The sequence below is a fragment of the Macaca nemestrina genome, chromosome 1, assembly GCF_043159975.1.
Source record: "Macaca nemestrina isolate mMacNem1 chromosome 1, mMacNem.hap1, whole genome shotgun sequence".
NCBI lineage: Eukaryota > Metazoa > Chordata > Mammalia > Primates > Cercopithecidae > Macaca > Macaca nemestrina.
In genome coordinates this window covers 10,439,718-10,464,759 of record NC_092125.1, presented here as the reverse complement: position 1 = coordinate 10,464,759, position 25,042 = coordinate 10,439,718, and the positions used below count along the sequence as shown (strand labels likewise).

The window sequence follows — 25,042 nt, the reverse complement described above, 5'->3', positions numbered from 1 at the left end:
TTTCTTGGTGATATTTTCATTATCTTATCTGGGCATTTTCAGTATCTGATATGCTATGTGAAAGAGCAGCAAACTCATTTGACTTTCATTATGTGGATATTGACTTGCATTTTTCAAGCTTAGAGATTTTGAGAAGTGTGGTGATAGAGAGGCTTGATTCTCATCACTTACTCTACCTAACCCGGATGCCCTGTCTCTGGGTGGGCAATTGATTTTGAAAATACGAGCTGGCTATCTATCACTTCAAATGTCTAGGTCCTATTATACTAAACTCCTTCACGGTATTCACCTCCTAGAAGAGAACTGTATGTCTACTTCAAGCATTGCTTAAATAAAATGAATTACATTTTATCACCAAGATACTGATTGATTTGAATCCAACATTTTAGATCTTGCTAGAATACTATTTTTTAAAAATCTTCTGGATAAATAAGTAAGCATAAGAAATGAAAAAGTCAGCAAACTGATGCAAGGAAGATAAACTTGTAGAATTTTCCAAGGGGATCAAATTAAGAAACATTGGTAATAGTGCTTTCAAAAATTATCAGTAAACAGAGATTTATTATAAATTGGGTATGACTATCAAGGCTACTACCCCAAGCTACTTCCCATGAAGTTGATTAGAAATCATTGCAATTTGACCATTAGTTAATTATTATTATTTATTTATTTATTTATTTTATCACTTGACACTTTACTGAATGCAAAGCAAGATTTAGCATCTTTGCCTTTGATGTACAGAGCTGAAGCGGTAGCCCAGGGAGGAGAGGACTGCCTGTTTTTTCTTGGCGGGGGAGTTGTGCACACTGTAGTCTGTTGTGTTGTGGGAAGATCAGCCCATGTTCTGTCGGTTGCCATAGCCCCTAGGGTGGGTGTCCTTCCAGTCATCCCACTCCCGGGCTCTGTGGAGTGTTTGTTCATCATTCTCTCCCTCCTTTACTTCTTGATCTTCCTGTTGCTGAGCTGCTTTTCTGAATTCCTCTGGTATTGCCTTGGCTATTCCCTGATCCGGTAATGCTCCATATTTCCGATGTTGCTCATACCAGTCACTCACCGTCATAGTTGCCAGACTTGGATAACCAGCTCCAAATACTTTGGCTTGGGCCACCTTCCCCATGAGAATGAAGGGTTTCACTGGAGGCCTATCCTGGAGAGACGAGTTAGAAGCTGATGCCTCTCTTGAAGAGTCTCTTTCTCTCAGGATCTTTATTTCCTGGTCAATGCTCTCAATCTCTTCTAAGCTGGTATCAATCCACCTCTGAAGGTGAAGATGATAATATTCACGAACATGCTCATCATCTGCTTGACCGCTTTCCACAGCAGATTTCATTGCAGACAACCTATGCTCCAACTCCTTCTTCTGCTTGTATCTCTCTATTTTAGCCTGTCTTTGAGATGCCATAGCAACGAGGCTAGGATAAGCCATGGAAGAATTGGCAGTGTGATTTTCAGCTGAGTTGTTCTTGGTTTTGGGCAGCTCAAACTCTGCCACATGATAGCAATGGCACTGAGTTAAGTAGTTCATAAAGTGTTCTCGAACCTGCTGCAAATGATCTAGACGCTTGCTGGGGTTGACTTGTTTCATGGTGAGGGCTCCTTGAAACGCTGGCACCAACAGGTACTTCAGGTCGGTGGAAGCAATCTCTTCCAAATCTGCATTTCGGCTGAACAAGTCGAGCTGCGATAACATTTCGGCAGCCTTCTCAAGGAGGTCCAGGCCCTTGAACACCTTCTCCTGGACTATCTGGGAACTGGCAGGTTCAGTCGCTACTTCTACTTCGTCCAGTAACTGTTTGCCCGTTTCGAACAGCTCGGGCAGCTGCGGCAGCAGTAACTCGTCCTCAGCAGCCATCTTGGGGAGAGCCATTAGTTAATTTTTAAAAGTTTATCATATCACATTGAGGGAAGTGGAAAGATACAAGGGCCATAAAAAAATGTACCATTGCAAGGCTCAAATGTTGGCATAGGTATGAGCGGTTACTTTTTAATAGTTTAATAATGAAAAAACAGAATAATAGTTAAAAACAAAATTTAAAACATATTTTCCTATTGGCAAAATATAACCGACTTGTATGATGTCTGAATGAAGGCTAATTTGGTGTTTATATAATTATATCCAAACAATAAATCGCGTGATTGCTGAAAGATAACAATATTAAAGCAAGCGTGCAATGTTCTGCCCTCCCATTCGTATTCAAATAGCAATTGCAATGTGAAAAAGAAAAGTTTAACTCTGTTCAGTTCTAACTCAAAGACTTTTAGGGATCTGAGATAGATGTCTCTTAATTTTGGGTCACCTAAATAATAACTTTAAGAAAGGGATTTAATTGCATGGAAATATATTTGGTAGATTATCCCAGAAAACACTTTCAGGCCTTGGGGAGTTGAGTCAGGAAAGAGAAAGAAGCCAGTAAAGGGTGTATTATTAAGACAGTCACAACCCTGGGCAACTGGAGCTCAATGAAGCTGGTCAGTTCTGGGAGACAGTGTGGAACATGCTTTGCAGCATCCCCAACCAAGGGATGAAAAGACTGGCACATTGATGCAGCAGATCCCTGTTTATCCACAGTTTAAGACCGCTTCTGGGATCACTAAATTGTTGGCGCTTTCAGGTTGCCCTGTGCAGATACCAAGTATCTCCACGCAGCCGGATAAAATTCTTGCAGCAGTGAATCACAAATGATTGTAATAAGCAGCCTTTCACGTAAAGGGACAGTGAAAGCCATAGCAGGACACTGATGGTGTCAGCTACAATTCTCCCCATACACCACCCAGTTCATTCAGGTCCCACGTTAGGGATATTCTGTCCTGTCACTGATTTTCCAAGGTGTGATGGGTAACAATTAAAAATAATGAATAGCAATAGTAAGATGAGTGGAAGAAGCTACTGTCCTACTATTAAAGGTGATCATAAGTAATTTTCGTTATTACCCTTTCTCTACAATGTATTCTACATCCCTCTTATCATTGGCATATACGCTAGTGTAAGTTACTCGTCTAATGGGGTAGCCTAGATCTTCTTCCCTGGTAGTTTACACCCTTGGTTATCCTACCTTATGGTACCTTGGTAGCTGCTATTTTCTGTTCAAGTTGTAGAAACACTCTTTTTTTGCACCCTATACTGATGGTATACTCTACCTTGATAGGGTTGTAACAACAACAATCCTATCAGGGTAGAGTATCCGATCAGTATAGAAACTGCTTTTTTGCCTATTGTCCTACAGCCCTGAGGAGCACAAAATAACCACATGAGAAGCACACTTGAGACATAACAGTCTCCTTAGCCTGTCCATTGGCAAAGGACCCATCTGGGAAATAGCAGAATCTAAAATTATAGATTTGTAAAGAACAAATTCCCCAAATGATTCACTGGGAGTGTTAATGAGAACAGCCCATTCTTACTTCCACCTCTTGGATTCAAGACCCACGAATTTTAGTTAATGGTCATTGATACGGTGTATAAACCACTTCTTGAAAAGCAGTATCCTAAATCCTCAGGATGTCATTCCGAAACTGCTATCTTAAATGAACATTCTAGTATTATATTATGTTGGCTGCCTGTTAGGTGAAACCAGAAAATTCTGTGTATATTCATTGAATATACATTGAATGGTAAGAAGTAGGACACTTGAGCAATTGCACTGACTGAGCCACTACAAGTAAAAAAGTAAATATTATATATACTAAGGATAGAAAAATTAATCCAAGAAAAGATGAATTGCTTCAATGTTTAAAATACAAATTTTCAGAATTATTCTATAATAAGTTTTTGCTCTGTCAACATTTCTGATGGGCAAAATCAATAGTCTGTTCTATATTTCTCTGACAGATATGCCTGTCTCCTTATTGATTATACTTACTCTTTTAAGCATTCGATGCCCTTGACTCTTTCTCCTTACATCTGTACTACAACTTTTGGACCTCAATTTGGTGTCACTCTTCTAGCTAACTGCACAAGAAGCTAGAGTATATGGGAAATCACAATATTTCCCAAGCAAATTATTGAATTTCAACGTAAGTTGGACCCTCAAAACCTCTTGAGATCCTTTTCATTTTCAAGTTCTGTTTTTCTTTATACAAACAAAATGTATAGTTCTTATTTCATAATAACCTTCCAAGGCTACTAAACTTGATCTTTTATATATTTAAAATATATAATTGGATGCTTCACACATGATTTTATTTTAAAAGTTGGTTTTACTAAAAATGTTGCTCTTTTCCTTTCTCCATCGTGGTGTGTTCTTGACTCTGCTTCTCCCCGTGTCTTCTCACAAGACTTTCAGGATTAAGCGATTCCTGGCCAAGAAACGAAAGCGAAATCATCCCATTCCCCAGTGGATTCGAATGAAAACTGGAAATAAAATCAGGTACAACTCCAAAAGGAGACATTGGAGAAGAACCAAGCTGGGTCTATAAGGAATTGCACTTGAGATGACACACATGTTTATGCTGTCTGAAGGTCACGATCACGTTACCATATCAAGCTGAAAATGCCACCACTTTCTGGAGAGGTTGATGTGTTTTCCTCTCTGAATCTGTTATGAATACGTTGGTTGGTTGGGTTCATATATTATCATGAATATTCAAACAAAATTTATAAATTAGTCTTAATATAATCTAGTAACATATTAAAGACAGTATATTATTAACATGGAAGATTAATTCAAGAAATGCAAACAAATTAGAAGGTGGTGATATTTTAACCATAATAAAATCAGAAGGGAAATTGTAATTTCCAAATATAGAGTTTCAGCATATACTCCTGATAATATAAGGGGATTTTATTATGGTAACAGGAAAAGTGGATATATATCAAAAACAAAAAACCTTAGAATAATTATTTATGATAAAGTATTACAAATATACCTATAAAATAAAGAACGAAACAAATATGCTTATCACCATTATTAAATAACATTGCTTTATTAATTGTGGCTATTACTTTGAACATAATAACCAAAACAATCATTCAAAGTATAAATTAGCTTTACATAAATGGAAAGGAAAACACAAAGTTATCCTTTCTATGTTAAAATATATGACAGAAGACATAAATAATCCAGGAAAAAAAAGCAAATTCAATAAGGTATCTGGTTATAAAATTTTTAATGTACCATTAATGGTGATAAATTCATTTTAACCAAAGTGATCATTTTTAAACTATAGTGAAATAAATTATTCTGTTTATAAGCATCACAAAACAAAAGGCAACAACAGCAATAATTAAACAATTACTGTAAGAGGTAATAAAATCTTATTAAGAAGTAGAAGATCTAAATATTGTAAATATGTAATTTTGATCTTAATCTACAATTTTAATGTGATGAATTAATGAACCTTTCAGGAAAGGTTCACATAGAAATTACTATTAATTTTGTTTTTATTAGAAGGTAGAAACTGGTAGAAAGTAGTGTTAGGGAGACTTTTTTTTTCCAGAATGCATTTCTAATTTAGTTTGGCATTTGCAAGTATAAGTTGAGTCTTAATTAATTTTATAATAATCAAACATACCAAATAACAAATATATAAGCTTCTCTATTAATTCGCAAAGATAAATTTTACTGCAAAACTTAAATACATATTCCCTTTGGTTAATACACATATAAAAAATCTTTTGTAAAGGTAGTTTACCACCATGTTTACTTTGACCATGCCTTCAATAGTAAACATTGGAAATCACATAGCTATCTCTCAATATATAAATATTTTTTCAAAGTAAGATAAAATTAAAACTGACATTGTAAAATGTTTAAAGACATATTACATACTGAGAAGCTACATGACAATATCAGAATATAAACATCATATTTGCATTAAATATATATTTTGAAGTATATGCTTAAAACATTATTGGATGCATACATACAACACTTAACATTGCGGTCTTCTGGATATTTGAAGAAATAAGTACATAGTTAACTGTGCTTATTTTCCCCTTTTCTCTTATTTATTATTTTATCAGAAGAAAACTTGAAACGTATGAGTAATAATGACAATAATAAACAAATGCCCCATTCTTATTTTGTTGCCAAATATAAGCTTTGATAAAATGATTTCAGTAGCTCAGTACTTTTTTCCCCATTAAAGGTGGTTTATGCTTCTATATGAGATATAAAAGGAAGACAATCATTCATTTTTCCTCTGTTCTTTCAATTATTATTTGAACATATCCTAAAACAAGAGGGTTTTGTTTGTTTGTTTGTTTGTTTGAGACACAGGGTTCATGTCATTCTCCTACCTCAGCCTCCCGAGTAGTTGGGATTGCAGGTGCCCGCCACCACGCCTGGCTAATTTTTTGTATTTTTAGTAGAGACGGGATTTCACCGTGTTAGTCAGGATGGTCTCGATCTCCTGACCTCGTGATCTGCCCGCCTTGGCCTCCCAAAGTGCTGGGATTACAGGCGTGAGCCACTGCGCCCGGTCAAAATAAGTTTTTAAAGCCTTAAATTACTCAAATATTTGCTTACTTAATTTTGCAAACAGGAGAGATGTAAGAAAATGTTTTGAACATTCAGTGAAAATAAAGGGTTCCAAAGAGTAACTACATGGCAAAGACATGGTCAGCATTAATCTGTTGGAAACTATAACTACAGCTTTAAAATAGGATGAATCACAAGAGTATTGCCCGGAAAAGCAAATTATAGGATTGTTAATTTAGTAATTCTGATCTGTTACACTGAGTTAAGTAACCAGGTTGATAAGATGAAGCATAGTTAGCTGCTCCTACACCATCCCACAGGTGGTAGTTGAAATGTCTATTTTAAATCCTCTTTAAAGCCCTATACCTAATTCCACTTTCCCTACTGATCCTCTACCATACACACACACACACACACACACACACAGATAAGATAATGAAATCTGTGAATGGTGGAAAGAACAGTTTTTGCTTTTTTTTTTTTTTTTTTTTTTTTTGAGAGCTTCTTTTAGACATAAAGAAGAAAACAAAAGGATACTGAGCCACCCAATTTTAAAATGGAGGGAAATACATGACAGAATATGTATACATGGAAGGAGGGATGCTGATAGAGAAAAATGTGCTGTGTATATTTCTTCTAATAACTGAAAAAAATGAAATAAATAGGTAACATTCTTGTTAATTATACTTGTGGCCTGGAACATTAAGAAGAATTAAAAGTTGATCATTAGTGGATAAAGACAATGAACTAAAAAAAAAAACCCCAAAAAACCCTTTTTATCCAATTAAATCAGGTGCTGCATAAGTTGTCATGGTAACCCACTTTGGGTAAGACCACGGCAGACATGAACTTAGAAACATCTGTCTTCATCTAGTGTTAATTCCTATGGTTAAAGAAGGAAAGTACATTATTTTGGCCAAAAAAGGTTGAATAATACAATATATACTTAGCTTTCTTTCATATGATTTCTTGAAAATGAGAATAGCTAAAGGGATCTTGCAATGTCACCATTGTGAAAATGACTTTATAAACTGGTCTCCTTTTTTGGATGCTTGTATGCATACCTGCAACCTGGAATGTTTCCATGTCTTCTTTTCATTTACCCATATCTTACCTCTCTTTAATGTTCCAGCATAGGTTGCATATGTTGCAAATGTCAAACTTATTGTCTATTCCTTTTAATTTTATACTGCTGCTATTGTGTATTTTTAAAAATTAGAGCATGTAATTATATTCACACATATATCACATATTTATTCCATATATGTGACATTTGATGCTTTGTGTGTGAATATGTAGACAGTGTGTCCTATTTATCAAAGCATATAACCTTTGATAAAAGAGGTAACTATACAGAAATGGTGCAAATAATCTATCCCTTTACTGTAAATGAAGCATTTATCAGTAATTATTACTGACTAGTGATTAGTATTGAAATGTGACCAAATTTATTAGTTCTCTTTAAATAAAAATTTTAAGAAAATACTCAATATATCATAAAAAAGATATGCTATGCCTCAAAAAAGAAAAAAGTGACTTAATTCATGTAATTTTTTAAAAGGGTGTCAGGTTGTGTCCCCTGATGCCCTTCCTTTAAGTACACTCAAGAAAAATTTTCTGGTGAGAAATGTAAATACCCATTAAATTCCTCCTGTCCTCATTTCCTTCCAGTTTTCATTCCGGCAGCCACCAGGGGATCTGCCAGAGCAGGTGCACCAAGCAGGGGAAGTTCCTGAAAGTGGAGGAGAAATAGTCTGAGAGAGAACGTAGAAGGTAGAGAGAAATTTTAGAAACCCTCATATTAATGGTTACCTCATCACAGAAATATCAAACTCTCTAAACCTTCGGTTATCATTATATCGCCAGTTACATCACATTATATTTACAATTAAGTCTTCTTGCTCTTTTTCTGCACTCAAAGAATATTCGAAAATACTTTGCGTTTTCATGTAAGTATGCCTATGCAGTAAATCTCAACTTTTGGGACATCTTGGAGGCCTGTATTATATACATACAGAAACGATTTAACATCTTCTAAAAAATATGAGATGATCAGGTACATGTTCACAAAATATTTTTTAGAAGGTTAATGGATCATTAAAGTCTATGCATGAATTACAGCCTAAAAAACCAATGACTTTCTGGAAAAAAATATAGTGGTTCCTTTCTATCTGGTGTTTCACTCTCTGTGGTTTTAGTGACCCAGGATCAAACATAGTCTGAAAGTATTAAATAAAAATTTCCAGAAATAAATAATCCACTGGGCATGATGGCTCATGCCTGTATTCCTAACACTTTGGGAGGCCAAGGTGGGAGGATCACTTGGGCCCAGGAGTTCATGACCCACCTAGGCAACATAATGAAACCTCCTCTGTATAAAAAAGACAAAAAAACGGGTGTGGTGATGCATGCCTGCAGTCCCAGCTTCATGGGAGGCTGAGGTGGGAGGATCACCTGAGCCCGGGGAGGTTGAGGCTGCAATGAGCCATGATCGTGCGACTGCACTCCAGCCTGGGTGACAGAGTAAGACCCTGTCTCAAAAATTAAATGAAATACAGTATTAAAAAATTCATGCATTCTAAACACTACATCACTTACCTCATTCACTTCATCTCATTATGAGAAAAAGGGTGAGTACAGTTCAATAAGAATTTTTGAAAGACCACATTCCCATTAATTTTCATTACATTTTATTGTTATTATTGTTCTACTTCGAGTCATTTTTCTTGCTCTCTTACTTTGCCTAATCTATAAATTAAACTTTATATATTGGTATATAAGCATAGAAAAAATGTAGTGTGTACAGGGTTTGGTACTATCTGTGGTTTCAGGTAGTCATTGGGGGTCTTAGAACATATTCCTTATGGATAAGGAGGGACTATTGTGTGGTTTTCTTACATATTTTAAACACCATAATTGTTATTTCTCATTTTATGTTAATACATTTTTACAGTAATTTTTATTTAAATTCCCATGTCGATTTTTCTACAGAGAATCCAATGGTTGTGTGTCTATTATGTATTTTGTGGCAGCTAAATTAGCAGTTATAATAAACATCAATTCTTACAAATTTCCCATTTCATATTCAATATATCTTACATTGGAAATTTAAGTTATAAAGAAAGCATACAAAAAACACACATGGACTTAGAAATACGAAAATAAAAAGACCGTTGTCTTTGTCCTAGAGAAGCACATGATCACCCGGGGGAATCAAGTGAAGCTGGGTGCTAAGCAGGGCGTGATGAAAGGAGGAAACGGAAGGTTTTTAAGTGTGGGAAACAAATCTTCCTAGTTGATTAAAAAATCAGATTGTGAAATGCAGACTGATGTAGTCCTTGTTTTTCTTATTTTGTTGTTCTTGTTGTTGCTTCTTCTTTTTGTGTTCTTGTTTTTTGATTTTGTAGGAGAAAGATGTTTATTTTGTTATTTAATGGAAATTTTAATATTTATTTTATATTTCCATTATGTTAACAACTGAAGCTGGTACAAACCAAAAAGGAGTCCACTTCGAACCATTATTCTCTTTTGAAACCTCAAAATCACAGAATTAAATTGATCTTAGTCTTCAGTTCATGGAAGATCAATTAAATCGATACTAGAATTCAGCTCGTTGTTGTCAGTGCGAAGATATACTGTAACTGAACTTTTTTGTATTTTAGAAAACTGCAGATTCGTATGGAGCTGTAAGAAATAATACCAATAGACCACATATACTCTTGTGAAGTCCGTTCAAGGGCAATAGATTGCAAAACCACAGTGTGAAATCACAGTCAGGGGACTGACATGGATACAGTCAAGGTGCAGAATAACTCCTTCACCAAAAGCAGGCTTCATCTTACCCTTTTATGGCTGCACCCCCTCCCTGTCAACACCCTTCTTCCACCATTTCTAACTCTTTGCAACCACTTCCCTATTCTCCATTTCTGTAATTTTGTTATTTAAAAATGTTATATAATGCAATCATATATTTCTGACTTTGGGGGATGTTTTCAGCACAGGATAATTCCCCCAAGATTCATACAAGCTATTGTGTGTGCCCATAGTTTTTTCCCTTCTTATTGGCACGTAGTATTTCGTAGAATCGATGTACCAAGGTTTATTTAATCGTTCATCAATCCAAGGACATGTGGGTTGTTTCTGGGCTCTAGCCATTATCAATAAAGCTACTATGAACATTTGTGTACAGGTTTTTGTGTGAATATACATTTTCATTTATCTGTAATCAATGCCTCAGAGTGCAGGTTAATTTTTTCCAACAACTACCAAATCATTTTCTGTAGTTCCTGTACCATTTTCCCTTCTCAACATCAGTGAACAAGTAATTCAATTTCTCCACATCCTTGGCAGTATTCTCAAGTTTGGACAGATTTTAGTCATTATTTCTGCCAATATGTAAGTCTTGCTCTTTCTCCCCTTTTCTTCTGTAACTCCAATGACACAAATATTAGCTTTCTTTATCATTACCTTCTGTTTCTTGAAACTCTCCCCGCACAATCCCAATCACTTGTCTCTCTGTTCATGGTGAGTTAGTTTCACTGACCTTTCCTCAATTTCACAGGACTGGTGAAATCTCCACTCCATTCCATTCAGAAAATCTAGGAAGATGTCTATCAAGATTATTGTACTTTCCAATTCTATTATTTTCTTTGTTTTTGTTAACTTTTACTTTATTCTTGAATTTTTAAAAATTTTTAAAGATTTTTAAGAGAATTCGTAATGCCTTGTTGAAGTTTTTTATAATTATGATGATGACTGTAAAACCTTTGTTAGACAATTCTAACATAATGATTAATGTAGTTTTTGGCACCAATCATCTTTTCGCATTCTTGTTGGGATTTTCTTGGTTCATGGTAGGTAAAGTTATTTTTAAATCTTAATCTGGACATTTTAGATATTATATTATGAAATGCAGGATCCTATTTAATCTTCTTTTATTTTAGCAGGAGGTTCCTCTGTTGAAGTGAAGGTGAGGACTACACGAGTGTGACCATTTAGCTTTTCACAGGGCCTGCCAGCACCACTCAAGCAAAAGTGGGGCAGTAACTCACACCAGCTCATTGCAAACAGGTGCGGTCAAAGATTAACTGCCTCTTGGCCCTACTGACAATTTCCTGGCAAAACTTAGGTACCAATTGCCAATACCTCCTTGCTCCCTATCGGGTCCTGCAGCAACCAAGGTGTGGGGAAATAGAGGGCTGGCAAATTCTGCTTTGTTCATCTAGGGTGGGGTAGGAAGCCCAGCTCCCCACTAGGCCTCAGTGACACCAAGGAAGGGAGGGTGCAGGGGAGTGCCAATTAGCCCTGCCTCTCAGCACCTCATTATTCTTCACTGATGCTGGTTATAAGGTGTAGGTTCACTTCCCCACTTAGTCGCACTGATAACACGGATAATAGAATAAGAGTGTCAATTGACTCTACTTTACCTTGCCTTGCTCAGTCTTATTCCTTACAGGTGGGTGGGGAAGTTCAGCCCCATAATGCATCTTCCTGACACCAGGAGTAGGGGGAACATGGAGTGTTTATTAACTCTGACCTCTGCCATCTTGTCCAGTCTATCTGATGTTAGGCGAGTATAAAGGCTCAGCTCCCACACAGCTCTGCTGATAGCCGGCATGTGTGTGTTGGGTGTGAGTTAGAGGAGGCTAGTTCTTTTCTGCATTACCAAATTAAGTCTCACTGTTACTGGGTAGGAGTGGGGAATCAGGACACCACCTGGTTCTTATGGTGGGGAATGGAAGATCAGCTGACTACTGGGTCCTATAGATACAACCTAGCAAGCAAATTAGAGCATTGCCAGCTTCCGTGAGGCAAGAAGTTTGGTTGGAAGACCAGCTCCCCTCTTGGCCCACTAAAACTGCAAACAAGGGGATGTAATTTTTCCATTGGTATTGGCTGGGTATTGCCAAATATATTTTCCTTTGAAAGCTTAGGCAGGGACAGGCTTTTCTTGAAGTTTTTTTATTTTTTGTTTTGTCTATGCCTGTTGGTGGATGTATATTGGAGACTGTAAGAAAATTCAGTAAGATCCAAGAAGAAAAGTTGTGAGATTCCCGAGGTGGCCCATTTCTTACCATGTTACAGAGTCTTCTTTCTATGCTTGTCGTTGTGTTGTTTTAGTTGTAAAAACTGAGGATTTTTCAGACTGTAAGACAGAGGACCTCAGAGGAATGGGGCTACTCCATCTTGACGAACTAGAGTTTCCAATGTCATTATTTTATTGTTTAATTTAGATTGCTTCAGATTTTTACTTCATCTGATATTTCCAATTCTATTCTCTTGCCTCTCATTGACATTCACATACACCAACATGCAGATTGTGATATTTTTAACTTTTGTCTTTCTAATATACTTCAAATATATTTTCATATTGATGACTATCTATTGAAGTATATACTGGCATTCTACATGTTGTTGTGTGTTTCCATTCACATTAATGGTAGCATGTTATGGAGTGCATTTGGCTTTTACTTTATTCATTAACAATTTTGGAACTCAACCAAAAAAATGACATAAATAGCTATACTAAAATTCTTTTAATTACTATCGAAAATCACACTCAGGCAGAAAATGTGCTCTATTTATGCATTAAAAAATGATACTTAATATGGCTTTGATTTTTTGCTGAGTTGAGTAATTGTTCAACTAATAACTTTATAAATATTCTCTTGATTATTATTCTGAATGCATCTCCAGATATAGAAATGGAATTGCTGGCCATGGGGCATGTATATTTACAATTTTATTAGAAACTGCTAAATTACTCTTCAAAGCAATGCTAATTTACATTCTGGTTATGTGCTATTACTAGACACTTTGGGTTAGGTTTAAATGCGGAAATGTGCCCTCTTTAAATTTAAATTTTTCTGATTTCTAGTGGGTTGAGCAACTTTTTGTCCACAAATTCACCGTTAGGTTTTGTTTGTAAGTTTTTGAATGCAATGTGTTCATTTTCCATTTATTTTTATAAGATTGCAGGTTGTTTACGTAATATAGAAACATGAATAGAGGGCATTTTCTCTCAGCCTGTCATTTGTTTTATTCACTTGTTTATTAAGCATACTTTTAAATTTTTTCCTTGGTATTTTTATACTTTCTTTTAAGACTTTTATTGAAGCATAATCTATTACATAGAATATATAAAGTATGTATATCTTAAGTTCACTGGTGTATGAACTTCTGCCCATCTGTGTAACCATCACACAAATCAAGATACAGAAATCTTCCATGAGCTCAGAGGCCTCTTGAATGTTCCATCGAAATCATGACTCCCCACAAAGGTAACCACCACTCTTTTCGAAACATCGTTTAATTTTACCTGTTTTTGAACTTTTTGTAAAGTGAGGTATATAGGATGCATTGTTTAGGGTTGTTTGTTTTTCTCTTTTTCGTTTGAGATTCATCCATGCTTTCTCATACAGATTCAGATCATTATCTTTCCATTGTTACATAGGATTTATCATTTGCATACTCTACAATTCATTATTCATATTACTCATAATTAACAAATTTTGTTTGTTTAAAAGCTTGGCAATTTTGAATAATTGTGCTATAAAATTTCTTGGGCATATTTTTCGTAAGTGGTTTTACCAATTCACATTCCACCAGTGATTGATCTCGCACTTCTGCAATACTTAGTGGCATCACTTTATTTTGTTCTATTGTTTTGTGTAGCGGTATCACTAAATACTTGCATTTTCTTAATGATCTTGAGTCCTTATCCTTATTCACAAATTAACTTGAGATTAACTATTGGATAATCTCAAATTCAAAACTAAAATTGTTTGAATGATCTTTATTGTTCATTGTCTTCTTACATGTTCTATATATTCTGCAAAAATACTTTATAAGAAATAAACCAAATATTGACCAAGGATGTAGTAGAATAATGCAAAGAATAAGGTATTATTGAAAGAGTCGATGAAGCTGGAAACTATCATTCTGAGTAAACTATCACAAGGACAAAAAACCAAACACCGCATGTTCTCACTCATAGGTGTGAATTGAACAATGAGAACACTTGGACACAGGGTGGGAAACATCACACAGTGGGGCCTGTCATGGGATGGGGGGATGGGGGATGGATAGCATTAGAAGAAATACCTAATGTGAACGATGAGTTAATGGGTGCAGGAAACCAACACGGCACATGTATACATATGTAACAAACCTGCACATTGTGCACATGTACCCTAGAACTTAAAGTATAATTTAAATAAATAAATAAATAAATGAAAAGAAAATTCACGTATAACTCTCAACTTTCCAAAAACTTTAAAAAAAAAAAAAAGAAAGTGTTAAATTGAAAAAATATTACAAAAATATGAGAAGAATCTTCCATTCTGAATAACTTCATTTATAAAGTTTAAACAAATACATCTTAACTATGATTGTAGATGTTAGAATAGTGGTTACGGAGTGGGGTATTAACTGGGAGATGACAAGAAGAAACCTGCCCTGTTCCCGGAAATCTTTAGTCCTGTGTGGGTGAGGACTACAAGAGTACATACTCAAACAAAATACGTATTCAATCGTAATTAAGGTCCATGCACTTTACTGCTAATTACTTATACCATACAAAAAAATAAATATATACCTACTCTAAGGTCACATGAATAGGTCCTTATGTTAGCTTTTGGAAGACATGTTTGTTTGATATTTACATTTATCTTTCTCACTTAGTTCCAAGCTACTTGCGAAAATGATATTGGGGTATGCTGTAGAAGGCGGGGGGGGGCTGTTGGTATTCACAGCTCACTTATTTTCCATATGGATAATAAATTGGTTCAGAAATATTTAGGGAAAGGACCATGTTTTTTTCATTGTATTGCAGTGTAAACTGTGTTTACATCAGTTGACAGCATGTGTATCAGGCTGTTTCTGAATTTGCTTTATGTTTGCCCATTCATCTGCTTGCATCGATACCATACTGTTATAACTACTGTAACCATATACAATGTAATAAAATTTACCCAACCTGGGATTTAATTCTTAATGTTTTTGCTTTGATATTGATCATCATCTTTGGAAACTATGTAGGCATTATCTTTCCAAGTTTTGTTTATCTCCGGTGAAGTTTTTCTTCTACTTCTGGGACTTTACTTCCGTATAGGTTAGGCTCTTTTTATTTCTCATAAGTTCTAGTCTGGTTTTTTTTTTTTTTTTCAGTCCTTATTTCTCTTTATGTTTCCATCTAGATAAGTTTTTCTTGTCTGTCTCATTGTCACTAATTCTCTTTTTCTTACTGAATTTCTATAAATACTGATAATTTCAGCTCCAATATTTAAATCTGAGTGACTTTTAGAAATTCCAGTAACCTGGCAAAATTATTCATCTTTTCTTTAATGTCTTAACTATATTAACCATAATTCTGAAAAACATATCTGGGGGGTTGTGGGGAGTCTGGTTTCTCTCTACAGGTAAGGAGATAGATATAGATACTGATACAGATGTAGATATATCTATAATTTAGTATCGTATGACAGGCCTCATAATTCTTATTGAGGACATAAGTTTGGGTATTATGAACTGTAGAGGTTTTGGATAACATTATATTCTTCCAAAGAGGATGTGACAATTCTCTGGCAGGTTGGTTCAATTTAGGCACCTGTTTCCTGTAGATTTCTGATATGTTCTTTTGTAAATTAAGGCAGTATCCTTCTATTTTTAGATCACAAATGTGTGTGTATTTATGTGTGCATGGGTGTGTATAAATATTCCAAATGTTCATTTTATGCATTCAAAGGTTCTGAGTTTCTATTATATACTGGAATAAATCCTAGATCGTTACAATTATCACTTTGTTATTGTATTTAGGATATCAGCATCTTCATGAATGACAGAGATTGCTTTTTAAACATATTTTCTAGTACTTTTCTTCCCTGAATTTGGTGTTAAGATAGTAACTTTATAAAATAAATATTGTATTGATCCCTTTTTCTATTCTCTTTCTATCCCTTGAATGTTTGGCAGAATTAAAGTATAAAATATGTGGGACAAGTTTATATAAATGTCTTGGTGGGATATTTTCACTATTGGCTCAATTTATTTAATGAGTACATATGATTAATTTTCTGTTTCTTCATAGTTTTCTAGAAAACTGTCCCTCTAAGTTAACTGTATGCTATGAATCTCTTAGAGGGGAGATCTAAAAGGGAGCTATAATAAGACCTTTTTATTTAAAGGATGTCCTAGAATGGAGAAACATTTGTTTGCTTAGGATAGAAAGGGGATTTTGCATTATTCAGAGATTGATATTGAAGTTTATTTATTGGGCTTTGAATTTATCATCATAAGTTATCAGTATTATTTCTAAAACACATGGCATACTAGCACTCGTGATTTATAGAGTTTGAATGTTTTGTTTCCTCCAGCTAAATATAAATTGATATTTGATCAAAGTGTGTCTGGGGTTGCAATTAGATCTGTGTAGAAAATTACATAATTGTGCAGATATAAATAAGAACATTTCAATCTGAATGAAATTATGAAGGTAGGTTTGCATGGATAAACCATTATAATTATGAACCTTTGACATGCCATAGTCATTTTTCCTGAGTTGCTGTCCCCTAAAGGCATTCTTAGGAAAACTAAGGAATGGTTATGCCACGTAGGAAAAAAAAGGGGGGAGATAGAAAATTTAATAATCTAAGACATTATTTAAGAAAAATAATATTAGAGTGTTGTGGCAAATAATATTTAAAATTTTGCCTATAAAATACTAAATTAGAAGAAAATGAGAAAATAAAGAAAAAAATGAGGCGAAAAACTCATGGCCTTTGTGGAAGAAAGTCTTGGGTTCCTGTAAGCTGTGTGTTTCTTTATTCTCATTTGTAAAACAACAAAGTTGGGCTAAAAGATATTTATTATTACTTTATGTTCTGAAATTCTGTGACTCTATGAAATAATAAGTCAAAAATTAAGAACAAAATATATTTGAGTTTCCTATAGGTCTTTGTAGAGCTTTATTTTGTTTTGTTTTTGCCTTGTAGATGAAAGAAATCAGTTTTAACACAGAGAGTCTATGAAATAGGACGTAGAGATACTGGTGGATAAAATGCAGATACTGTAAAACTGCTAGGCTGCATGTTGCAACAACTCCCTTATATAAAGCTCAGATTCACCTATCTCCCACAGATTTTCTCCCTGGTTTCATTAAGAAAGTTTGTATTCTTCACTTCGAAGCCATTATCATTTGGAAAACAATGCAGAGAATAGCTTAAAATTACATAGCCCTTACTGTTTCCTGTGGGTTCTCAACGTCTGTTTTCCTTCCTTTCTAGTTGTAAAATGTCCTGTGTTGCATGCTAGTTCTGCTGTGAATTCAGCTATGTCCACATACGGAAATCAGCAAAGCCAGACTCCACCGCCAGGTCTCTTAGCTGCTGTGCTGTGTAAGCCAGTACTCCTTCACTTCTTAATTTATTTCACCCTATCTGTGGTCTTTTAAGTGAGGACAAAAGTTACTTTCTACAGTGAAGTGCTTCCAGCCAATCTTGGCTATTCTAACCTCTAAGCAATTATACCCCTGTATTCCTTAAGAAGCAGTTCGAGTCTTTCAAATGGACTATCTGAAACAGATAACTTAAAAAAAAATAAAACTTTTCATGGATTCCCTCTTCAACAAGTAATATAGTTTTTTGATTTGTAAATCTCTAGGCTCTAAAATATTATGAAATATTTCCATGATGATCTCTGGGGTCAAAATAGAAAAGGTAACATTTGAAACAAAAAGTCATTGATGATATTTACTTCATGGTCCCCAAATAACGTTCTTTTTGAATAACAAAAATATTTATCTATGAATAATGAAGATAAGAAATTGGCTTAAATGTTAAACTTCGATCTGTACAAAAAGAATTAAGAGATATTAATCATATTGATCATTACAAATGCTATAGATGTTTGTATATTTTATTAAATACTTGAAATTTTAATCAGTTTCAAAACACCTTTTTATACATTTGTGGTTTCACTTGAGCATTCTGATAAAATACATATAAAACTCTCAATTAATTTCAGCAGATTAAAATATATTCACACAAAGAGATTCAAATAAACTATTCAAATCATTTACATAACAAATACTTCAGTGACAGGATAAACTTAAGGCAGAAGGGTATCATATGATATCATAATAAAAGTTGCTTTTACAGATTATGTTACCTTTAAGGACAATTTATTCAGTTGGTGCAAAAATAATTGCCGTTTTTGTCATCACTTTCAATGGGAAAAACCACAATTACTTTTGTACCAACCTAATAATATCTGGACAACATAATGAGATTTTTTTCTTTCATTTAAAAATTTGTTTTACTTAGCACAGACCTGTAATACTTAGAAATCATCTTACTGCATTAAGAACCATATTGCTGGCCATAAGACATCAACTTGAATAAATTAATTCATTTCCTTGAGTTCCCTATTTATTTACTCTCTAGAAGCTATAGGTGGTCGATTTACTGTGCCAGGTGCATGAAATACAAAGGTAAATAAAGCATGTTCCCAGCCCTCGGGGAGTTTTCAATCACATAAGGATGACATACAAATTTAGAGATTTGTAGAGACAATGTAGTAAGTGCAATCATAAAGATATGCTGAAGGACGCTGCACTGTATTTCATAATCCATGCTTCAGGTTCCTTATTTGACAAAAAGGTGAATATTTTTCATAGCAATTTGGAAGGATTTACAAAAGCTGACACTGGATATTACATTTGGAAAAATATTCTTGAGAGAAATAAAAAATGCTGTAGTTTTAATTATTATAAACCACCACTCTATACTTACAGTAGAAAAATTCTTTAGTCAGATTCTCTGAATAGATAGGCTGGGCCTACATTTATGCTCATTGTGTCTCACGGGCCACAAACCAAAATTCTCTGATTATCACTGGCACTGGAATTGAAAAAGAAAGTAATAAAAGTTTATATAATTTATTTCGGAAAACCTCCAGGTGCCTCTCACTCTCATGGTGTCTTTTGCAGAGAAGGACTAAGTATTGTTTTTGAGGCCTAATTATGCTTATTGTTGTTTTTGTTGACAAAATTGTTGTTATGATGTTGAAATTTGAATTCTAATCTAGATGTACTGACACACTAAGCACTCTGTATGCTTCTCTTTACTTGATCATATTTTGCTAACTTTATTGATCCAATATGTGATTGAAATATTTTGGGTGTGCAAAAGTTAAATGCGAGTATTTTTATTTTAAAACACTTTGGTCAAAAACTAATTAAAAAGCACAAAATTAGCTGAATTAAATTAGAATGTAAAATTTAATATAAAGGATGAATACATCATGACCACGTGAATTTTTCCCCAAGGAAAAAACAATTCACGTAGTTCATCATATTAACAGATTGAAAAGAAAAATTAATCAACAAAATCCACCTATTCCTTATAAAAACCTCTTAGGAAACTAAAATAACTGCTAAGTTCTTCAAATTGGTAAAGGGAATTTATAGAGAACCTACATCTATCATTAACAGTCTAAAATGGGGAAAAGCAAATACCTTTCCCGCAACTGGAAAAAAGATAAAGTTGTTCCTTCCCACAGCCTCTATTTAGCATTGTACAGAACGTATTAACTCTTTCAAGAAAGAAAGGGGGAAAAATCAAGCACATAGAAAAAGAGAAGAAAACTATCTTTACCTGCAGAAGCAATCCTCTCTGTAGTAAAAAAAAAAAAAAAAAAAAAAAAAAAAGAGCTATTTTCATGCTTAAGTGTAGCTGTATGAGTCCTTTGCGTTCATTCTTAATGTGGTGGGAGTTTTTTTTTTTAACCTGGATCTATTCATATGTGAGATATTTCTGGACTTTCAATTTAATTCCATTTTTCTATATGCTTACTGCTTATATTTTTGTCAATATTACACTGTGCTGATTACTATAGTTTTATGATTAGTTGGAAATTGGGTGGCATAATATGGGTTGCTCTAGGGCATAAGATACAGTTTTGATATTGTATCAAAAGTTGTTAATATATACAAATTATTGTATTTATAGCTAGAAGTGGAATATTGGAAGTGAAATTCAGTTTAAAGAAAACATTTACAATACCTTTTAAATTAGCATCAAAGACCAGTACATTTAAAATTATGAAACATTGCACAAAGAAATTACAAAAGAGTTAAGTTAATGGGGAGATACTCCGTGCTCATTTCTCAAAGACTTGCTATGTTTAAAATGTAATTTCTTCCTAAAATGTTCTATAGATTTCTTGAAATCCCAATCAGAATCACAGCCGGCTTTCTTAAAGTACAAAATAACTTACATACATGAAAAGATGAAAAGCATAGAATAAACAAAACAATTTTTCAAAGGAGGAAGAAAATGGAGAACTTATGCCACCCAATTTCAAACTAATTATAAAACTATAGTAATCAGCACAGTGTAATATTGACAAAAAATATTAGCAACAAGCATATAGAAAAATGGAATTAAATTGAAAGTCCAGAAATATCTCATATATAAATAGATTCAAGTTTTAAAAAAACTCCCACCATATTAAAAATTAACTCAAACGAATCATACAGCTAAATTTAAGCATGAACATTTGAATAATATAGAAAAAATGTTTAGTGATACTAGGTTAGGCCAAACTTCTTTGCTACAAATAATGGAATTATAAAATAAAAATATTAAGGTTTCAAGAAAATTAGAACTCTTTGCTCTAATAAACACACTAATAAGAAAATAAGACACAAATCACAGAGTCGAAAAAATACTGGCAAAAAGTATATGCAATAATGAATTTGTATGCAAAATATATTAAAACATTTTTACAACTCAGTAATACCACAAGCAACCTAATAAAGTAAGAGGAACAAATTTGAACTAGCGCAACAAAGTAGGTTCATAAACAGAAAAGAAACACATGAAAAGATACATAAAATTATTACTATTAAAACAATGGAAATTAAACAGTAACAATAATTTGGGAGTGCCTACTCACTAGGATTGTTAAAATTGAAAAGACTGACAATATCAAGCAGTGTCAAAGATGTGAAACAGCTGGAAATTGCATACATTGTTAGTGAAAAGGCAAGATGACACAACTTTGTAAAAAAAAAAATCTGTTTCTTATAAAGTGAAAAATCCATTGTAATTGTAGTTAATGTAGAACTGATGGCTATACAAAATACCATAAAAATAAAGGTGACCTAAAACAAGAAAAGTAATTGTAGGCCCATTCAATAATCAATGCTTATGTTTATAATCAGTAGGCGCCTTTCCTTCCAGCAACTCAGGAACGTGGCTGTTTTTCATCTGTTGGATCTGCCAATGTCTAAGGCTTTTGTATCCTTCACTGATTCTGTGCGTTCAGGCAACATATGAAGGAAGAAAAAGTGTGACAGCTTGCTTCTGCCATCATTTGATTTACTTGATGATATGGTAGGACCTAACTACAAGGGATGCTAGAAAAATGTAATGTAACCACGTTCCCATGATGTAGAGGAAGAGTTTTGATGAATCCTTCACAGTATATATTTCACTATTATAAAATGTACATAATCTCTGAATAGAAACATATCCATGGAATCATTTTCTTTTGTTTTCCTAATGCATAAATATTACCCAATTAAATACTGCATTATTGAGGTTATAGAAAATAACATAAAGACATATTTTATATATTATATGACAAAGGCCAATTTTCACTTCTGGATCACAAGTAATTAGCTATACAACTGGTAGTTAGACATCAATAAATTGCTGTGTTTCTTATGACCATCTGTCAATCCTTAGTAATCATATGTATTACTTTTGGGTCACACCAGGCTAAATTCTAAGCCAGCAACTGAGTTAAGAGTTAGCTATGAGAAGGGAAAATAAATGATTTACTTTTTATAGTATAATTCATATCCTTAAATATAAAATAGTTGCAAAAGGGAAAAAATATGAGTAGCTATCTTTAAAAAAGCCTATATATACATGAAAGCTTTTGTGTGCTTTTCAAAAATTTTTATAAAAATATATAAATAGGCCAGGCATGGTGGCTCACACCTGTAATCCCAGCACTTTGGGAGGCTGAGGTGGGCAGATCACGAGGTCAGGAGATCGAGACCATCCTGGCTAACACAGTGAAACCCCGTCTCTACTAAAAATACAGAAAATTAACCAGGCGTAGTGGTGGGTGCCTATAGTTCCAGCTACTCGGGAGGCTGAGGCAGGAGAATGGTGTGAACCCGGGAGGCGGAGCTTGCAGTGAGCCGAGATCATGCCACTGCACTCCAGCCTGGGCCACAGAGTGAGACTCTGACTCAAAAAAAAAAAAAATATATATATATATATATATATATACAAGCACATAATTATATATATAATTTTAAAGATAGAGGTCACTGTTATTTAACTTAAAACTTTAGGAGGCATTTTAAAAAGTTTTTATTTCCAGATATTTTTAGATTCACATGCAGTTATAAAAAACAACACAGAGAGATCTCAAATATTCTTTACCCGGTTCTCCCAGCGGTAACATCTTGCAAAACTGTAGTGCAATACCACAACCAGAACTCTTCATGTTGCATATTTACATGATAACCACATTCTCTTCCATCCGTCCCTACCCTTTTTCTAGCAACTACTAATCTGTCTTCAATTTCTAAATTTTTTCGTTTCAAGATAGTTATGTAAATGGAACTATATAATATGTAATAGTTGGCATTTTTTTCACTCAGCATAATTCCATAAAGAGATACAAGACAAGACAAGACAATATAGTACAGTACAGTACAGTACAATACAATACAGAGATGCAATACAATACAACAAGACAAATCAATAGATAAAATGGCAACCCTAAATTCTATTTCCTCAGTGACATATCTTTAAAATACTTTAAACAATAATGGACAGAATGGAAGGAGAAATAGACAAATCTACAATTATGTTCAAAGCTTTTAAAACACTCATTTTATTTTAGTTACTGAGACAGCAAGCAAGCAAAAAGATAGAATATGGGAGATTTGCAATTAATGAACTTGACATAATTGATATTTTTAGAATGTACATCCAACAACTGTAGAATACATATTCCTTTCAAGTGCATGTAAAACAGCCACAAAATAGAATATGTCTTTGTCTTCAAAGGAAATTAAATTATTACAAAAAGTAGAAATCATTCAAGTATTTTCTCTCACTTCATTGGAATTAAAATAGAAATTAGTAATTAAAAGTTAATTAGAAACTGCTTAAATATGGGAAAATTAAGCAACAAACATAAAAAAGCCTATGATTCTACGAACTAGAAAAGAGAAATTTTTATAGTAATTAAAATGTGACAATAACATTTTCAGATTAAAGTAAAGGAGTTGGTGAAAGGGAAATTTATACATACAAATACACAAATCAGAAAAATAGAAAAGTTTAAAATCGACCTTGTTTAAAGGAAATACAAAATTATAAAATTATTTTAGATAAAGGCTGGAAAAAGTAAACAATAAATATGTGAATAGAAATCAGTTAACTGTGATTTCTACTTCTGGTTATGTTATTATCCTTCTATCATAAAAACAGGGCACTGTATATGAGAAAGCAGTTTTTTGGCATCAGGCTACATGCAGCACAGAACTGTGATTCCAGAATAACATGGAATCAAATTAGGTAACTAAGCTTTTCTTTCGTGGAAGTACATTCTGGACAGTAAGGTGAGAAGACTGAACCAAGTAAAGTGTCTTGGTATTGCACAGTTGATTCAAACAGACTGGAGTTTGAGGATGGGAGAGCTTGAATTTATAGGGAAGAATATGGGAAAGGTGGGAGCTACTCTGAGATGCAGCTTCAGAAACCTGCATAAGGATCTGCTTAAATCTGTTACGAAAGAATTATCTGTGCAAGTGTAATTTGAAATCCAGCAGGCCAAGCAGATTATTTCTGAGGAGCTATGAGCTCAACAATTTTTTTTTTAATACTTTAAGTTCTAGGGTACATGTGCACAACGTGCAGGTTTGTTACATATGTATACTTGTGCCATGTTGGTGTCCTGCACCCACATCAGGTATAACTCTCAATGCCATCCCTCTCCCCTCCCCCCTCCCATAATAGGCCCCGGTGTGTGATGTTCCCCTTCCAGAGTCCAAGTGATCTCATTGTTCTCAACAATTTTAAGAGCCTCCCAGAGCTGGAAGACTCTTGAGTTCCTGTAAATCATTGTGGAGAGCCCTCATGAAACACCCAGGCTGTTCAACAGGGACTCCAGATAACTCAGGTCTTAGCAGAGCTAGACTAGCCCTGGAGAAAAGGCTACTTTAAACCTTCCCTAACAAAATTTGAAAACAAAGCTTATAATTATTGAATTGATCCACAAGTTACTTAACTCTGTTCCTAAAAAAATCAATATTCTTTAAAAGAAGACCATAAAATCCAAGTGTTAAAGTTAATGATGCAGGAGCACAGGATCATAACCAGGAGAAAGGTCAGACAACAGAAATAGGTCAGAGAGGATAGAGTTGACGGAATTGTAAAATAAGGACTCTAAAAGAACTGATATTTAATATAAACATGCACAAGTATTTGGAGGACAAAAACGTGAATATGTTGAAAAGGCACAGAACGTTTTGTAAAATCCTGTGACAGATGAAAAATACAATCTCTCAAATGAAAACCTCAACTGATGAAATT

At 34.1% G+C, this 25,042-nt stretch overlaps 1 pseudogene; it reads right to left on the bottom strand.

Annotated features, from left to right (window-relative positions):
* Positions 1-658: 658 nt before the first annotated feature.
* LOC105474629 (immunoglobulin-binding protein 1 pseudogene) lies at positions 659-1,867 on the bottom strand (annotated as a pseudogene).
* Between the last annotated feature and the right edge of the window lie 23,175 nt (positions 1,868-25,042).